Source organism: Centrocercus urophasianus, unplaced genomic scaffold (assembly GCF_019232065.1).
Source record: "Centrocercus urophasianus isolate 14NV4802_14NV808 unplaced genomic scaffold, USGS_Curo_1.0 seq_20, whole genome shotgun sequence".
Classification (NCBI taxonomy): domain Eukaryota; kingdom Metazoa; phylum Chordata; class Aves; order Galliformes; family Phasianidae; genus Centrocercus; species Centrocercus urophasianus.
Window position 1 is genome coordinate 19,102,284 of NW_024884756.1, and position 19,029 is coordinate 19,121,312.

The window sequence follows — 19,029 nt, forward strand, 5'->3', positions numbered from 1 at the left end:
AAAAGGAATTTTATGTTCATGTTTCAGAGAAAGGCACTTGACCTGAGTTCATATTGAGACTTAGCACTTTTTTTTTTTTTTTGCTTTCATGCTAATTGAGCCTTTATTTATTTTTCTTTGAATCCCAGAAATCCCTTTCTTGTTCCTTTACCTTCCTTAGCAGAGATTCTGAAAAAAAATATTATTGTACTGTGAAAACCTTCTTCTTGATAATTGACATTATCAGAATTCTTCAAATCCTGCTTCAATTGCAGTACTTGGTTTTGTCAATTTAGATATTTAAAGCAGACATAAGTGAGGAGGACTTTACCTTCTAACAAAAACATTTAAAACATACTGGAAGAAAGACATTTGCAGTATAATGTTGAGAAAGTAAGTTGCTTTGTGTGTGTGATTAACCCATGAGAAAAGGGATTACCTGTTGATTAGGAGCAAGTCACAAAAATGAAATGAGCAGTTGAATATCTATTTTAATCACCGTGATCCCCAATAATGAAAGGCACCATCAGCATGATCACCAGTGTTCCTAGAATCATGCAGCTTTATCCTCCCTGTAGCACAAACATTTACGCACACAAAGTTGTGTGAATTATTTTTTTTCTGAATACTGACCATCAGTACATTCATACCGACTTGTATGATTTTGTTTGCACTTTGGGTACTGTCTGCACCAGGAATATCCTTTGCTAACTATTTAAGTTCATTGGGAATGGCCTAGCATTAAGAAAATACAATACATGCCATTAAAAACAAAGTGCCAGAATTTATCCATGACATTACAGCGTTGAATTACATACTCACTACAAAGCTGCTATCTCTGGACATCTAAGAATCATCCGTGTATCTTGTAAACCATCCAAGCTAGTTGTGCAGCACTTCCTGCTCTCAGGCACAGGAGTTGCACCACTGGCAACTGTCACATTATGGCAGCTCTTAACTGCTACTGCCTACAGGATTATTACCGTCAATTCAAGCTGTATCAACACAACACTGTTCAATTCACCCTTGCAGCCAACAAGCTTATGGAAGCAGAAGCAGCAACTGCAGTATTTTCCCTATGCTGCACCTCAAATTCCTGAGCATTTCCCTGGGAGCACCAGGGATCTGCATATGAGTGCATACACTTCAGATGGCTGCTCCTCTGGAAACAGGTTTCACAGATGTTCATTTTACCTTTTGTAAATATCCAGGTTTTAACAGCTCAGTGCCAAAGCCCGTTTGATTTTGTTCCCAACAAAAGTGTAGAGAATGATTAAAATTAGAGTGCTGTGTATCTGTTCCTACATCCTTTTCCCTCAGTACAGCCTGAAAATCTCAGTATTGTCCGAAGTGTAATTCTCTACGAAGTCTGTGCAGATCTCCACAAAATATACACTTCACTAATGCGCACAACCATCAGTTTGATAGTTAGGACATAAAAAGGTCACCGCTGTGTGCTAATCTCTTACATCCTTTTGCACAAGCAATCTTTGAGAATATTTTTCCAGTAACCTACTTGAAGTAGAAATGGAAAAATTCTGGAAATGCAAATACAGTTTTCAGACTGTCTGCACAACATCAGTAATCACACTGAGATTACATTTTGTATCTGTGATGAAACACTGAACTCTCAGTTGACCTAAGAGATTTTCCAAGGTAGAGAGAAATCAGTAGATTGTCAACAAGCTCATCAAATTTGAACCTAAGCTCCGTAAAACTACAGCTTACTAGAAAATGTTTATCTTCCATTAAACATGCTTTTTCTTGACTGCAAAAACTACAAATTCCAAAGTAGCCTATAATTCATATATAACATGGATCGAATCATTAACAATGTAGTCCTTTTGTTTGCTGAGAACGGGCTGTTGTTTTTAGCTGCATTTACACTGCAAACTGCAGAGGGATCAAAGCTACTTCTATGTAACTATATATAAAATACTATAATATTATATAACTATATATGGCATACAATAATAGTAATACCACATATAATTCTATCAATAATTAGAGAATGGCACTAAAATCCAATGTGATTCTGATGGATGTTCCATTTTCAGCAGTATATGGCTATCTTGGAACTTACTTGGAACTTACACTATGTTGCTATTACGGACTTCTCTGAATTCAACCACCAGAAGTTACTCTTGCAGAGTATCAGTTGACTGCAAGCTAATATAAAAGCCCCTTGTGAAGATGTGTTTACATTAACATGTGTTTACATCACAACTTCCCTTGCAGGCATAAAAAATATTTCATTTTTTAAGAAAGAGAAAAAATAGAGTATGATGTCTGGGAGTATCTGACATCTTACCTTGCATTTGCAGATTGAAAACATTGTTTTTGACAAGATGCAACTTTTTTTTTTTAATCATTTCACACATAAAAATGCTAATAAATTAGTGCTGGACTTCAGGAAAAGGATCAACAGAATTTTGATTTAAATGATGAGGAGGCCCATCTCCTTTCGGAGTGACTAGTTTTGTAAGTTTCATTTGTAACAGCAAAGCCAAATAATTAAATGAATCATAAACAACAATAATTAAATCATATAAGTCAGAAAGAAATGAATTAAGAAAAATGAGAATAAGAGAAAAAGGTAAAATATTCCAGAGAAGGCTCCTGCATTTGATTAAATTTGGAACATTTCTTAAATTAAGCAATTGTTTCTCTGTACAATGTGCCTGGAACAAATCTGTTCAAATGAAGGAATCACACAAAGTTTGAACTGTGAACAGAACTCTCAGAATCAATTTGAGACATTGTCTCAATATGAGAAGATCTATTTGGGAGAAAGAAAACCACAAAAATTGGACTTCTATGAAAAATTGCAGAATTTAGACTAGTGGCAGCTCTAAAGGAAGAGTCAAATACCCAAAGTTTGACCAGAGAAGAAAAAAAAACACCTATTTGGAACAGTCAGAAGTTAATCTCCAAAAGAGAACTATAACAAAAACTGAACAAACAAACTTTGGCTACTCTACACTGTCACAGCTTCAGGTGCATTTTGTTAGCATGCATTAGTCAATAATCTGCCCAGTTTTGAGAAGGCTGGGCCTAGTGAGTTTCAAATTGCTGTTAGAAATAACATCATGTTTTCAGACAGCTCACAGCAAGGTTGCTTGTTGAAAGCATTCTTGAAGGTGAGGCAGCTGAGCCTGGAAAGATACAACTGATCAAGTACTACAAACATAGTTGTGTCAAGCAACTTTGTGAGACGCTGCAAACCTTTATGGCAGTTTAACTGTGCAGCACTACTTGTGTCCTATCTGAATTTCTGCACTGTCTAAAAGTGCTAAGAAATACCTTTCATTTTCATTTGAGTATCACACTGCTTGCCTGGTTCTTTAATCATCTCATTAAAGAGAGTTCCTAATGTTTTTGATTTTCTAATTCACTTTGAACAAATGCCGTAATTGCTGAGGAAAACACACTTGATCTCTGCATACAGCATAGGAGAAAAACGTTCATCGTTGCTCAAAGGAGCAAAGCAATTAATTTAAGCTTCAAGACAGCATCATTGTCTTGATTCAATAAGGAATTTTTTTTTTTAAATTTTAAATATGATATTAAAATGGAAGTATTTAATGATATTTGGATAATTTTTGGAAACGCTTTACATTAGGAAAAAAGGAAACAATATGGTTATATAATTTGTAGTTTTAAGAATACTGTTAAATACTGAAAACTGTTAAGGCAGCATTTTCAACAAAAATGAATTCCAATGACAGCATGCTTGTCTCCCAAATAACGCAGGTAGAATCATGCCCCTACCCACAAATCCTTTAGGCATGTCATGCTCTTGACAGCCTACTGACACATGTACTGTACCTTGTATACCACAGTGGCTCTGTCACCTTACATTTCTAACATCATCCATCTCATCATCTTCACTTGTACAATGAGATGTGCTCTGTGAATATAATATGCAGTTCAAACCAGTTTGAGATAAATTATCAGTGTTGTGCATTTCACACATGACTCCCATTATACCCCACAAATAGAGCATAAGCAGCTCCCTAGCAACTACAGCAAAAATGTACCCCTTTAGTATTTTTATTATCTCAAGAAACCAACTTGCTATTTTATGAACTTCATATATAAAACAATCCTGGCTACTGTCAGCTCAAATTATTCTGACTAATGGTCCTTAAGATGCGTTTTTAGCCTTTTGCCTAGTTTGTGTTCTGATACTGAAGTTTTCTTCCTGCAAACTTGCCATCTCAATTATTTTACCACCAAGGTTTTTTGTCCCAAAACAAACTATCTCCTCAATAAAAACTAAGCATTTATACAAGAAACATAATCTTGTTATAAGCTAGAGATCCATTTTACGTGTGAAATGAAATACTAGCATGCTGGAAAGAGTGACAGGATTTATTCTGTGGAACACTAGAAAGACTGCCTTTTGGTGGGACTCCATTTACAAACTGAATGGGACTGCATATATTTCCAAAGGACTACCAGCTTTAAAGTGGACTGCTGCTTCCCATGTTACCTTAAGTCGCTTTAAATGAGCTTCCTGGGGAAAGCCAGAGATTACTACTCCTTCTTTAAAAATACTAGCCTCATGCTTGCATCACATCTAGCAAATAGGAAAATGTAGCTATTGCAAGTTTTGCATTCATTTAACGTACAAGAAAATATATTAATAGAAATAATGAGTAATAGCAGCTAACTTTCAAACATGAAAAGAACCTCCCACTAAACTGCATCTAAGTTTAAGCAATTTGAGACTTCTGTCAAGGCAAAAAGGGGTGGCAGCAGCCAAAAACCTCCCCACCCGCAGGCAAGCTACAAGGTGGATGTTATTTGTGCTGGGGTCACCTAGTTCAGTATTCTTGTACTGCTAAATAGGGGACAAACGATGAACAAGAACTATTACCAAAAAAACGATGAGGGAATTGCTGAGAAGGAAGACTGAGCCAGAGGACGCAGCTGGTTTCAAGTTGGACTATTTGGTTTCAAAATAGGCATTTCTGGATTATGGATCTAGCTTAATGGTTGGTTATAATTATGGAATCATAGAATTGATTAGTTTAGAATAGGTACAATGGCTTTATTATACTCTTTATTTAACTGTTATACTTAATGTGGTGGTAGTCACTGCAGACAAGAATAGCTAGCACTAGTCACACATTATTCAAAGCATATTTCCTAGTGGTCGAATCCCACAACATTTCAAACACCAAGGATGTGTGATAGAGAGATTGGTTCTCTGCAACCCCGTGTCAAGTCATCCTTTTTTCCTTGACCTTCCAACATCAGCTTTCTTACTGATGATAAGTAGACCAAACATGCATATCTGCAGTGAGTAACATTTTGTTTGTTTTGAGTAAGGCCTCAAATTTGCCTTAAGTGTGATAATAACACTGTAAATATATATAAAATATACAACACACGTAACAATGTTTTGAGACAACCCTCAAGGTTTAAAAGAAAGTTATTTTCTTGCCAAGCAAAATAATACCAAGTTCATACTACAGCAGAAATCTATTAAATAGTACATGTTCAAGGAGTAAAAATTACAAACCCATTTTATATTTGTGTAGAACTGCATTAGTTTCCAACTTTTAAATAAAAGCTGCTTTCAGAGTGAAAAAAGAAGTCCCTAGCTGAAAAATACGTATAAAGGGCTGTATATTATCAATTGTTGTGCTTACAGTACCAACTTTTGTATGCTTACACATGCATGGGACTTGAATGAAATTAGTGAACACTAGAACAAATAATTTAATCTGAACTCCACATGAAGATACCCCATCAAATGACAGTGTCTTCTTTTAGTGATATGTAAAGTGAATTTCTGACTTTTCATTCCACAGAATGTTCTAAAACCAACTAGAATTAATACTGGCAAATATTTTTTTATTGCAATTCCATTCATATTTTTTTTTTCTTCTGAATCAGCAAATATTTTAAGGGATATTAGAGAAACCATTTTGTCCAAAATAATGCACTTTCTCTCTTGCTGTATGTATGTAATACTGGCATACATGGAAGCTATGGACAATGGAGAAATTTTGATTAAGATTTTACAGGCAGTCAGGCTACCAGAAATACTGTCTTTTACTTCAACATAAAAATGCCAGATCATTAAAAGAGACAGGATTGACTCTGGGTTCAATGAAAAAATAGATGACTCAAGTGTTACACTCTTCAGACACAGCTGTATCTTCTTGGTTGGGCAGTGACACACCAGGTGATGGTGATTGTCTTCTTCTAAGTGCAGGAGTCATTTGGGTATCTTTGCCCATGGAGTAGACTTTCAGTGCAGTCATGTTCATTTAAATGAGTACATTTCATCCATATCAAAATGAAAAGCACTGCTGTTGTCACAGTTACTGGCATTTAAAAAAACAATCCTAAAAAAAATCGTACTTATTCACAAATAAAATCATGCGATTACTTTAAATGAAGACAATAACTAAGCAAAAAATAAAGCATGTACATAAGTTTGCTCAACAGGTATTCATGCTAAGTAATAAAATAAATGGAATGCATTAATGCATTGGCATAGAGGAGATTTAAGTTGCTGCTGTTTGTGCTGTTTGTTTTGTGGATAAAAGGATGAGTTCATGTTTTACAGATGTCAAACTTGTCACCACTACCAAATTCAACTGAAAAACTCTACTGCAAACCTTCAACAACATCTTCTGCAACACTGTTGTGTAAAAAGGCATATAGCCTTTTCAAAACTGCTTGTTACTCCTTAGCAGCAGCCCTGTATCCCTCCTGTCATGCTGTGAAACATATGTGGTTCAGTTGCAAATGGTCTAAAAATAAGCGCATGCACACAGCTTCGTCAGTTCAGAGGGGAAGTCCTGTAAAGGCTTAACAAAATTTAGGATCTACATCACCTTCCACTGGCATGTTGCCTTGTTGATGGTCACAGAGACAGCAATTCTGGGACAGAAGAGAAACCAGCACCTGTTAGCCACAGCCAATAGCAATTCAAACTGCAAAAGCAGAGAAGACTTATCCTCTCCCTTTAGGAAATGCTATCCATCTTTACAAGTGTTACAGAGCTCTAGAGGAAATGCAATCTATCCTTTCAGTAGATCAGGAAAGGACAATAAACAACACATATGTTGATCGATAGCCTCTTTGATTAAAAAAAGTATAGGATGAGTTGCATGTGACTACACTTAAGCATCTTCCTTGCAACCCTTTAGGGAAACTGACCTTGAAATAAGTGCAAATAAAATTCACATACAAGCTTAGGCCAAGTTTTAATACAGCTCTAGAATGTAATCCCGGAGACAACTGACTCTGCAAAGCAGACGCGTTTTCTATGTCATGTCACTGCCACTGATATACATCTTAGCTAGATTACTGCTACGCAACATGCCAAACTCTTGAACCAAAGCAATCATCTTCAGTGTCACTTGCTACCTAGCAGGCACACACACAAAAGCATTTCCAGGTGTTCATCACTTCTGTACTGAGTAAAGACCTAAAAGTTCACGCTGCAGTCTATGAGAGAGTTCATTGTAGCTGGTGTAGCTGCTATGGTTCTATAAGTGTGAGCTTGACGCAAAGTTTTATCAGTAGTAGCACAGCTTTCAGTTCAGTTAAATTCTCATTTAATGAACAAAGTCCTGTTGACTTTTCTGTAAGCTTTGTGTTTTTTAGGTCTGTAAGGTCATGATTCTTCTGTAAAAAGAACAGTTGTCATACCAATACAAGAGGCATGATCTAGCAAGAAGAGAAGAAAATGTGTGTTTCCTTTTAAGTTCGTAACAGGCACCAAAATTCTAGGTAACACATTTTTGTACAGCTGTGTTCAGGCTCCATAGAAAAGTTCAGAATTTCCTCACAAGAAACAACTGGATTAAACTTAGCCCAGAAATGATGAAAAAATTTTTATATTTGAAAGGATAAAGGCACTATATGGGTACAACATGTCCTCCTATGTACAGATATCCAGGTTAATCAGAAGAGTAAAGAGTAAAAAATATTTCACTCGGATAAAAAAAAAAAAATTAGTAAATATACTCATGTACACACATGCTTCCTAGAAATGTTTTGCCTTCAAACTATCCTTGTAAAAACAAGCATGTCATTTTTGTATTTGCCTTTTTTTCTAAAAAATGCTAATTTGAATACCTTTTGTTAAAGACAAGAAAGAAAAGTAGCCTGGAAAAAGAAGAAGGTTCAACCCTTTAAAAAGTCAAGTACAGTAGAGAAGAAAAGAATTAAATATGGAGAAAATGCTGTCAGTTTTACCCCTTATACAGAGGCATAAAATTTTAACATAGGTTGAGAAAAACATTAATTAGTCAATATAATATTTGCTATCATGTCTCTGCTTTACTGTCATAAGTATCAAATTATACTGTCTATTGGATATACATCCAAAACTCTCATTAATACAAAAGAATGCCATTCTTGAACACTTCTGGAGAAGTGACTACTGCTGTTTTGTTTGGAAGGCACTGTTTTAAGAAAAACATGGCTGAATGAGCTAAAACTAAATATAAAATTCCCTTTCCTCTGACACTTCAAAGCTTTTCTAAAGCATTAAATCTTACATTAAGTCTACATTTCAGGATTAGCCACACTGGTAACTTGAATTTCCAGCCCAAACTCCCAAAAAAGTTTTCATTATTTTCTCTGAGCATTTCCAGAATATACTAGAAATACTGAGTGATATCTTCCTGACAATAAAATCATTCTATAGAAGCTAAGTGCTCATAAGCAAAGATAAAACAAACATGAAATAGTAGATAGTAAGTATCTTGATGAACCTACAGATTACAGTGTTTGGGGAAAAGGAAGCTATAACTCTTTGCAAGGCTATGTTCAAGAGAAAGCCGTTAAATGCACTGAAGATGTGTGAACTACCGAAATCCTGAAAACAACTGACTGAAAGCCAGTTAATTCTTACTTTGCACCTTCGTGGGAGAGGATAGAGAACTTGGCCAACTGAAATTAACTGAGATCTTAAAGACTGTATTAGTAAGTCCTGTAGGCTTTGCATAGAGACTTCAACATGAAACTTGTCTAGAAATCAACAATCTTTAAACCTGTTTTTTATCTCTTATTTTCTTTTTATTTTTATAATTTTTATCTACTAACTTGTGTACCAGTTCCCTTTTTATGCATTTGTTAACTCTGAATATGGTCATTCCATTCTTATGGCTCTGTTTATTGTAACTGCTTTTTGCATAAGTTATTTATGCAGAATAATAATCCCGTCTGAAGAATAACTCCAGAGGGACACAGCTGAGGTTCTTCTCTAGAGGAGATTGAGGTTATTAAAATATTTCATTACCACAAAACGATACATCCTCAGATAGAGGCAGTATTAGCTTGTAATGCTCTGTGCTACTGGCACACCAACTTTTCCCTGTAAAGCCATTTAATCAATTCCGTATTGGTTATACATGAGATATTAGTGCTTTGCTTCATAGACAACATCTCCTGAAATTTCATTACTGTATGGCAGAAGGCAACAGGTCTGAGTCTCCATTTCACTGACAGCTGTACCAAGTATACAGGACATCCTCAGACACAATGTACCTCTTTGTTGATGTCCTGTCTCACTACAGGACAAGCACTTCAAACCACTAGCTAGTAGTGGAATGAAAGCATGCAGCAACTCGGCTGAATGACTAAACAGAGAAGAGGGACGTGCTTTAGGAAAGGCAAGTTCAATTAGCACCTATATATTTCTTACTTTTATTGGGATAACAAATTTTTTCCTTGAGTTCTAAAAGTGATTGCCGGGTGACTTCAGGTGAGCCATATTAACCAATACATGCTTCCCCAGACTTTATTTTATTAATATAATATGTGGGCATCAGAGTGGCTTTCTTTACATGAACCACCCTCGTAACGTGAAAGCTGACTTGTTCTAGAGATGTATCTGAGAAAAACTTTAGATGAATGATTGCATGCATCTTAACGCAAGAAGATATTGTCATAATTAACCAGTGGAAGGCAAGTTCCACTTTATGATGATAGTCTGCCTAAGGCACATAAGCAGCGTAAGTGGCACTGCTTTATCAGTATGCTTCTAAACGTACTCAGAGCAGATTCATCAATTACCACTACATTCCAGTTAGTACTCAAAAAAAGCCCACAACCTACCAAGGAGTAGACTGTATGCTAATGAGTGTTCATATCTGCTGATGACATTTCTGCAGACTATCATAAACTCACTACTGCATATTATTCTTCAGCAGTATCAGCTAATATGAAGCTGACCATGACTTTGCAGCTACTGTACACAGAGCCAGGATCACTCTGTCATAAAGTATCACTGGGAGAGTTTTGGGAATTGTACACATAAGTGATATACCAAAGCCCTTTTCTGTGGCAAACCACTGCCTTATCTTGTTTGCTAGAGATTCTGCCAAACAGGAGCCAAGAAATAGCTCAGGAAGCTGGCTTTGGACCACCCCTTACTAAATTCAAATTGTAGAAATATATATATATATATATATAAAATACTTGAATAGAACATTCTACTTTCTATTTTGTCTATTTTGGTGTTATGGTGGAAAACAAAATGAAAGAAGAATTCCATTGCTGAAAATAACCACAGCTGGTAGCACAATCTAGAGAGCCAGATTTACACAGCAGATGACCTCATCAACGGATAGGAGAACAGCTGGGGCCTTTAAAGGATGTAAAATATAATTCCTTAAGCTAAATATTTTAATTAACAAAGCAATAGGTTGAATATTAAAATAGTCCTATGCTTCTGCCAAGTACTCTAACAATAGTAAGTCAAGGAAGAGAACAGCACTTCAGGCTGTGATCTGACAAATTCATAAGCCAATTTAACAGCTGCCTGTCAATCCACCTTGCTCTCTTTTTCCATTTACCTCATCATGCTATTCCCTCCTTTCTTCATCCTTTATAAGATCTGCCATGAAGCACACTGAAGCCAGCAGAAAGTGGTTTTCTGTTCTGTTTTCTAAACCCAGGGTTTTTTGGGAGGAGCTGTATTCTGTCAGATTAATAAACGGAAATGGTTCTGCAAGGGGTAAGAGCTGGCACAGCAGAGGGATGGGGTTACCTAGGTGGGAAAAGGGGACAACAGGATTTCAGATAGCAGTTGGAGTCACTCCTGTTAAACCAGTTTTATTGCTAAGTAATACCAAGCAATAGTGCAGCACACTAATAATATCTTTCTAATGTTTCTTTAAACCTCACTCTCAATTCTGTTCGCAATGCAGCAGCTCTTCTAAGTGCCATGCTCTGAATATCAAATGAGAAGCCTGTATTTGAACAAGGAATATGAAGAGATCTTTTCTACATGGTGGGCTTCCAGCCTGACCTCTAATACAACTGGAAAGAAGGGTGTAGGTGGTCTTGGGGGGAGCAGGGGAAGGGAAGCATTGCTTATAATTTTGTATATTACTATGAAATGTAGCACACAAATGGAAGGTGATTAATTAGACAGTAGTGGAGTTAAGACCATTCTGTAGTCAAGCCATAGAGATGTTTAATAAGTTCTTCGAGTTAACATCGCTTTGCTCTCTGATAGTTTTAAAACTTTCTTTGGTTTTAATTAAGCTTAATTTTAACAGCAATCAATGTGAATCAAACCATTCAGAGCAGTTGGATTATGTGCTATAAATGGCACCTTTCAGAATTTTCTTTCTTTTTACCTTTTTTTTTTCCTGACAGCCTTAACCTGTTATTCTGCTGACCTTAAGTTTGCTGATGTTCAAAACAAACAAGCAAACAAAAAACACACTGCAACCAATCCAAACGAAACAAATGCAAACAAACCAACAAAGAAAACAGGTCCAAAAAGCAAAGCTTCACTTATGTACAAGCTAGTTTTAAAATCTTCAAATATCATGACTGGTTTGCTGCAACACTTTTATTCCTCTCAGCCATCAAATGTACATGTGAGAAAAAAGAAAACCTCTTAAGAAATGATACTATTGGAAAAAATACGACAAAGACAAGAAGTTGCCTTAGAGTACAGAAGTAATGCCATGCCATAGGCAAAAAAATCCAGAAGTACCTCTCAAAACTCAGTAGACAAACTCAGTAGACAAAAAGATGATACATCAGCTTCAGTTTAGATAAATATAAGCTAATACATACAGTGAAAAATAATCCTATTCATGTATTCATGATGCTGACTAATGACTCAGAAAAGAAATCTAGAAATCATAATTGACTTATCCCCAGAACTGCCAGTTTTATGTGCAACAGCAACCAGAAAAAAATATCATAAAATGTTGGGCTAATATATCAGCACAAAAGGAATTAGTAACAGGATTGAAGACGTCTGTGCAAAGTTGGCCCACCTACATCTCAAGAACTGTATGAAGTTCTGGTCTGTGGACAGATCGAAAGTTAAAGAAAGGCAAATAAGATAGCAAAAGGATGAGTGCCTGCCTTAGAAAAAGAAACTGAAGAGGCCATTCAGTTGGAGATAAGGCTGAAGTAAGATTTGATCAATCAAGCCATGAGAGAAGTGAATAAAATAAAACTTCTGCTTGCTAAATCCTCCAGTACTAGAGTACTCGGACATCTGACAAAACAAGAGATCAGTTCACAAGAGATTAAGGAGCTTCTTTACAAAGTTACTAGTAAATTTCTGAAACTTGCAAACAAATGTTGTAAAAGCAGTAAGCATTAACAGGTTTGAAAAATCAGGCAAATTCTTGGTTTGCAGGTTTGTAAATAGGCCCTAAAAGCAATAAGCATTACCATCCCTAGTACAAGAAGTACGCTGGGAAAGTACAAGGGAACAGAACACGTGAAGTGACTAGGTTTGTGTATGGTCCCTAAATAGCATCTCAATGTCACTGCTGGAGGCAGAACCTTGAGCTTGACAGCCCACTGGTCCGATCCAATAGAATTTTCCTTCTGTCCTTTTATCTTTCTTTTTACACCTTCTTTCAAGCTTTGATAGAACATACACAAAAGCTACACTCATGCTTCTTATCAGCTATGAAAGATACGGGTCAGATCTGAGTTACAGAAGACCTTCAGCATATGTTCTAGTATATCATATCCCATAGTAAGCAATAAATAAGTACTATATCTTTATGTAAAAATAAGGTCAGACTAAGGAGGAAATATTTGAATTATTTCAGCCAGTGTGACTCCTACAAAGCCACAGATGTTGTTCCACAGCAGGATCAGCTATTTCAATGAAAATGTAGCCACCTGCTGAGGGACAAAAGAAACAAACATCAGCTCCTCCAGCAGCAGATCTGCAGAGCGGCTCAAAGGGAGGCAAGGTTAGGCACATAAGTCATTCACATTTCTACTACAGCAAATCTCAAAAGGTAATAAGAGTTAAAATTGACTGGTATTCAGATGGAAGTCTTAAAAAAATTAGGGTGGCAGACAGTACCTATAGGATATTTTCCAACCTCTTCTTTTCTACGTGAAATTGGAGACACATTATAACTGAAGTATTTTGAGACCACTGCTAATATAGAACACCTTATGCAAAGGGAGAAGGTATGCTTGCAATGCTCCACAGAAGTAAATAAATACAGCTCAACAGAATCCTCACATGATTTCAGTTGTATAATGTATCCTTCATCCTTCCCATTAGCTCCCTCTCCAGTATTTGGTATTTGTTGTTAATTGGAAGGACACAGTGTACACTTCATGCATCACTACGTATATTTAAGAAATACATATGTTCTGCATTAAATTATATGTTCATACATGCATTAGTAACTATTAGTAACTATTACAGATACAGATATTTAGATTACTCCCAATTGTTGGCAGGTCATATTGAGAGCTACAACAATTTTAACGCAGAAGCATTAAAAAATAGTGTCCACTCCCATTACATGTGCAAAATATCTACCAATTTTACATTTTAGGTAGCAATACGAGCGCTTGCAAACGAGACATATCATTCATTATCACACCTTGATACCCCTCCATCTTCATACCACCCACATGCAGGCCAAGGCTTTGAGACTGCACGTATTTTCTTTCTCCTGGATGAACTCTAGAAAGCTGATCTCAGCCACCAACACATCTACAGTCTGCATAGCTCTGCTGAAATTTCCTCCTGCCTGACTGAGCATCAGTCAGTCACAGGACTGCCCATCTCCACTCTTGCCCTGCTTCTCTGCTGAAAAGCTATGTCCTCAGCCCTACCAGCTGAATTCCCACATCCTGTTTAAGAGCATCCTTTGTTGACTTCATTGGACCGCGTTCATCGACTACACAGGAGCTGAAAGAGAGCAGCTCACATACGCCTATAGCGGCGCTGGGCAGCAGCAGATACTATCAGCATTTGGAAACATCTGAAGCCAGTAAGTGATGAAGGGAACACTTGGATGCAGAGGCATTTTGTGCTTTGCTTGTCTTGAATTCTGCAGAGCTTCCATACATCAGTGTATGCAGTCACTGCATTTGCTGGATACTGTATGTGCAGCTGCAAGTCAGTATTTTAACTGCAGTTCAAAAACAGCATTAGCTTTTCCAAAAAGATCAGTGTTCCATTTGTGTGATCTAATAAAACTCGAAGGAGATGCATCATTCATTCATCTTTTCTATGATCCTTCTGCAACTCTTCAGTAGTTCAACAAAATGTAAATATGTATTTCTGAAAACACATGCCACTTGTTTCACTTAGCTGCATCAAAATAATTTGCCTACTACTCCTGGTAAATTACATTACTAATATTTTCATATCCATCCTTATTTACACAACTGAATAGGCAGCGCTTTCCCATGCCTACAAATGGGAAAGTGGAACGCTCTTTTTCGAATCTTGCAGTTGTGACAGGATTATCCAACTGCTTTAGTTCCAGATTTCTTACTACAATGCATATGGAAATACTTTCTGTAAAAAATTATTACTACAAATCTACAATCTGCAATCTAACTTTTTTTGTTTGTTTGTTTGTCCTTCTAATTGTAAAGCATACAGATGGACTCATTATGTTGAATACACTTTGTTTATGAAACTACGAAGAGCAGTCTAACGGTCTCTGCAACTCGTGTGTTCTCCTTTAGCTTTAGCTAGGTATGTGCACCATGCAGTGACAACAGCAATGACTGTCAGTAAGTCCATAGCTGATTAATGGTTTCAACATGTAAATAATTAATAAAATGCTCCAGAAAACCTTCATTACTTATTAACAGACAAAGAAGATTAATCAACAGTGAATCAAGCACCCTTCTGAAAATATACGATTGAAATGTTTTCATCTTCTGGAAAAGGTCAGAAGAACTATGATGAAGAAAATAGTTCAGAAGAAGGCTGTGTAGGTAATTCAGTGGCAAACATTCTCCTGCTTGCATAATCCTCCTGAGAACAATCCCAGTGAAATGAGTATCACAAATAAAGACTGCTCGTGTGATGGTGCTTCTACTGATCACCCATTCAGAGACTGGATTTTTAGATTTTGTACATTACCCATAAGGGAATGAAAAAAGAAAGTTGGTGTTTTCAGCCTGTAGTCTTGCAAGAATTCTGCTCATCTTCACCATCAAATATGCCTTTTATTTCCCAAAGAAGGCATGCAAGGAAAACACAGGTGAGGTATGAGGCACAGCCAAGTGCATCTCAGACACTGCGTCATGGCCACTTGGATCAGGATCACTCTCTGCCCTAGGCATCTAAATTAACCTGAAGCACTCAAAGGACATCGATTCACGTAACTAAACTGTATTTCTGAAAAACTGGTTTGCCAATATGACATTTTGCTGGATCTGTCCAGAACTGGTGACACACGGGAAACTGAAATTTCATTAGCCATTTACGTTCTGTCAATAAAATATTTATTGGATAAGTATGCAGGGAGAGAACAGTATTAACCTGCATCAGTTATAAATTGAACACCTCTAATTGTTTTCTAGTACTTCCCACGCAGCTGTAAATCAAGCCTTCAGCTCTCCAAAGCAACCATAGGGCTCCCACCGGTTACTCTGGTTACTCTGGTTATTTATCCATGCGTGCCACCCATCGCATGATTTTGTAAATTTCTGACAGCACGTTGTGCATCACATGACAGAATGCCCCTCAGAACTGAATTACGGATGCAGAGCACTATGGATCAACAAGGTGAGAACCAAATCAATACACTCCTAGAAAGCAGGGAGGGAGGCTTACAGCTACAAAAGAATCAAGAGTCGGAATTAAATGCTCTCGGTGTTTCCTAAAGACACGAAACTGTTTCGTACTGCTTAAAAAGCCTCCATATGCAAAATAGCCAAGATGTAACAGAAGCTGCTGTCTCTTCAACTGTTGATTTTGGACCCTGCTTACTACTGAAGCGATGTCAGAACCTCTCTACTTCCATGACGGACGGATCGGGTCCATCACCGCATAGTTTGGCAGCACCCTCACAATTCCTTACAACGCGATACAATCAAGATTCTGAATGTTTACGTTAACGACCGTAATGGGCATCTAAAGGCTTTTTCTTTTCCTCCCGATCTGCGAGATCTGGCAATTCTCCAAAGCCCTCCGGCACCACCTCCAATCACTAGGAGTAAAGGAGGCTGAAGAACAATGAGAAAGAGTGTGCGTGGACAACGGGACTTCGTCTTCGGAACCCCTCTGCCTTCACAGCCAACGGTCACGTATCGCCCATCACCACCAAGGTGACGGATCACCTCCTTTAACTTTTCCCTCCCCGCTTCGCCAACTTCAGGGCGCAGCGTGCAGCCGTGACCGCCCCCCGGCCCCGCCGAGCGACCAAGCCCGCGGCGCTCAGGTGCGGCGCCCAGTTCACGAAGGTTTCCCTTCGCGACCGCTCTCAGCCGCGGGGCAACGCCGCGGGGCCCAGCTCTTTTGCCGCCGCACCCGCCGGGAGGGCGGCATCCCGGGGCCGTCTCCGCAGCACCCGCGGCGCCCCCAGCCCTGCCAAGGAGGCGGCGATGACAGCTCCGCGCCGCGCTCCAACGACCGCCGGGCGAGCATCGCCGCCTCGCAGCGACACCCGCCGCTCCGAAGTTCCCGCCGCGCCGCCGGTCCCGCCCGGGCGCCGAGACGCGGGCACAGCCGAAGGGCACCGAGAGGGGTCCGCCCCGGGCATCCCGCCGCCCGCCGCTCCGCCCGTGCCGGCACGCTGCCGTCGGCCCCTCCGGCGCCGGGCGAAACGGACTCGCGTAGAGACGGGCATCCGCCCTCCCTCCCCGCGGCCGGAGCTTACCGGCCGCGTTCGCCCTCAGCTCCACGCCGGAGTGTCGCCCGCCGCCCCGCGGACGGCATCCCTGTTCCGCCCGCAGCCGCACCAGCACCAGCGCCGCGACGCCCAGCAGCAGCGCCCGCCCCACGAGAGCGCAGCTCGGGCAGTGGGGGGGATCGCCCTTTCCGACTGACAGCGCCGTCAGCCAATCGACGCTAGCGCCGCGCCGAGGAGGCGGGAGCGTGTCAGGGGTAACGGCCAATCGGATCACTCTCCTTCGGCGGCGCCGTTTCCGGGAGGGGGCAGCCGAGGCGGGCTGCGGGGGTCGCCTCGGGTGTAAGGGGCCGGGCTGGGCCCGCAGAGCGCGGCGGTGCGGCTCGGTCGGGCCGAGCCCAGCGGGACCGAGGCTGGAACAGAGCCTCGGCCTCCCCGGGATGCACCGCAGCCGAGGCGGTGGCTGTTGGCATCGGGAACGCGCGCGCTGGGGCCACTTCCCCAGAAGCACCGGAGGGAGGCTGAGGACTGTCCTGTCACGCGCGGGGCACGTCGTCATTCCCGGGCGCTCGCAGCAACACCGAACTTCACACTGGGGTGCTTTGTTCAGGGAAAAAAAAAAAAGAAAAAGAAAAAAAAAAAGATTAAAAAAAAATGTTTATTTTCCCGGCGGAACCCGTGCAGGCTGGAGCTGCACCCCGCAGCGCATCGCCGCCCCACCGAGTGCCGCCGTCCTCCAGGCACCGCGGCCGGGTCTCCAACGGTTGCAACGGCCGCTGCCGCGCGCCGGGTCCGCCTCGTCGCGCGCTGAGCCCGTGCCGCCCACCCCGCCCAGCAGCGCCGGCCCGCGCTCCGCGTGCTCTGTGAGGGACCATTGTGTGGTTCGCTGCCTCTGCAGCAAACGGCGGGCGTGAAGTGCTCGGAGGTACCGCAGTCCTTGGCGAACGTTGGCTCGGGTCGGGTACGGCTCCGTTAGTACCGTGCGGCCCTTAAGTAAGGCGCTGCGTTTGCTAGTGACGTGCTGCGAGGTCTGTGTCGCGTTTGCCAGGACTTGGACCAGAGGGTTTGTCACACTGACGTCTCTGAACTTCACGTGCACCTCTGCATACTTGGTTTGGCTGTAACAGCAATCTCACCAGCGGAGGAAGAAATCATCCACACGAACATCACGTTCTTCCTGGCTGAGCACTCCAATTGCTCACAACTTACTGTTGCCCTCTCATTCATCCCCGATCTGCAGTGAGTACCGCAACCAGGGGATCCGGAGGAGCAGTGGAAGAGTGAACGTAACACCAAAAATCTCTTCCCTCTGTTCCGGTCTTTCTCAAAAACAAGGTGAATATTACTTCAAAACATTTTAGAAATATGTTTCACTGCTGGTTCTTCTTGGTACTGTTGGTCTTTATCCTCTGTTTCAGCATTTGTTCGAAAAGGCCCATTACTCAGTTTTATGCTTTTCCTGCTGGTACACAGTGGTGGTTTCACTGCAGAACAGCTGCTTTCTCACTCCTCCTCCACAGAGGAGCAGGGAGAGAAAACATGATAGGAAAGTGCTCAGGGGTTGTGATGAGGATAGCCACCAGTTACCATCATGAATAAAAAACAAGCTTGGGAGCTCAATATAAGTTATTGCTGATAACTAACAGACTAGAGCAGTGAGATGATCATCCTTCCCCAGCTGATTCCATACGAACTTCCCACAGGCTGCAACTCTCCAAGCACTGCTCCAGCACAGCTCTGTACCACAGAGTCGATACTCAGGAGCAGACTGCTCCAGCGCAGGACCTGTCCCACCACAGGCTCCTCTCCACGGCCTGCAGCTCCTGTGAGGGCTCTCGGCCGGTGGCAGCCTCCTCCAGGCCACACCCACTGCTGCGCAGTGGGCTTCTCCCTGGCTGCACGTGGAGATCTGCTCTGTGTGGTGCTCATGGGCTTCTGGAGGACAACCTGCTCCACTATAGGTCTCTCT

General features: G+C 40.6%; 1 long non-coding RNA gene across 1 annotated transcript in view; it reads right to left on the bottom strand.

Annotated features, from left to right (window-relative positions):
• LOC122162206 overlaps positions 1-17,156 on the bottom strand; it is a 176,348-nt gene extending 159,192 nt beyond the window's left edge. Inside the window, exon 1 of the long non-coding RNA XR_006169442.1 lies at positions 17,091-17,156. This is a non-coding gene — a long non-coding RNA (uncharacterized LOC122162206). The remainder of the gene's footprint in view (positions 1-17,090) is intronic.
• Positions 17,157-19,029: the final 1,873 nt, after the last annotated feature.